The sequence below is a fragment of the Tachyglossus aculeatus genome, chromosome 2, assembly GCF_015852505.1.
Source record: "Tachyglossus aculeatus isolate mTacAcu1 chromosome 2, mTacAcu1.pri, whole genome shotgun sequence".
Classification (NCBI taxonomy): Eukaryota; Metazoa; Chordata; class Mammalia; order Monotremata; family Tachyglossidae; genus Tachyglossus; species Tachyglossus aculeatus.
Window position 1 is genome coordinate 53964123 of NC_052067.1, and position 1076 is coordinate 53965198.

At 45.9% G+C, this 1076-nt stretch overlaps 1 non-coding gene across 1 annotated transcript; it reads right to left on the minus strand.

The window, feature by feature from the left end:
- Positions 1–699: 699 nt before the first annotated feature.
- LOC119924741 lies at positions 700–837 on the minus strand. Its single transcript, XR_005449438.1, has one exon. It is a non-coding gene; the product is annotated as a small nucleolar RNA SNORA7 (small nucleolar RNA).
- Between the last annotated feature and the right edge of the window lie 239 nt (positions 838–1076).

Sequence of the window (1076 nt, forward strand, 5' to 3'; positions counted from 1 at the left end):
CACCTTCAGGCTAAAAAAGAAACTTTCTTTGTCAAGAGCATCAGTCCTGATCCCTAGCCTGTTTTTCTTTTTTGTAGTATTTAAGTGCTTACTATGTGTCAGGCACTGTACTCATCGGTCCTGATCCCTAGCCTGTTTTCCTTTTTGTAGTATTTAAGTGCCTACTATGTGCCGGGCACAGTACTGAGAGCGGGGGTAGATACAAGCTAATCAAGTTGGACACAGTCCCCGTCCTGTACAAGGCTCCCAGTCGTCATCCCCATTTTACAGATGAGATAATTGAGGCTCAGAGAAGTGAAGCGACTTGCCCAAGGTCACACAGCAGTAAGTGGCAGAGTTGGGATTAGAACTAGGGGCTTCTGATTTATAGGCCCAGGCTCTATCCACTGCGACATGCTCCTTCAAATTTGGGGCCAAGGGGCATGAAAGGAATGACCAACATACTGAGACCTACTGGGAAAAAAAGTCTCCAGAGGGAGAGCTTTTTTTGTCTTATGCTGTCGACCCATAGCGACACCATGGGTACAGTGCTTCCAGAATGCTCCACCTCCATCTGCAATCATTCTGGTAGTTTATCTAAAGAGTTTTCTTGGTAAAAATCCAGGAGTGGTTTACCATTGCCTCCTTCCGTGCAGTCAACATGCGTCTCTGTCCTCCACTCTCTCCCATGCTATTGTTGCCCAGCTCAGGGGAGTTTTGACTTGTAGCAGATTGTCTTCCACTCTCTAGCCACTGTCAGTGCTAGGAATGGAATGGGTAGGCCTCTGCTTGACTCTCCCTCCCATAGCCGAGACTGGTAGAGTACTGGAAACTCTCCAGGTGTGACCCTGAGAGGGGCCAGAAGGATAGCTGCAGCAGAAAATTCAGAACAAAGGATTTGCAGGGCCTTTTAGCTGAAAACCATCAATCAGTAAATCAGTGGTATTTATTGAGCACTTACTGTGTGCAGAGCACTGTACTAAGTACTTGGGAGAGTACAATACATTACAGAACCGGTAGACACATTCCATTCCCCAAATGACTTTACAGACTAGATGGGCAGACAGATCTTAATATAAATAAATAATTTACGGATT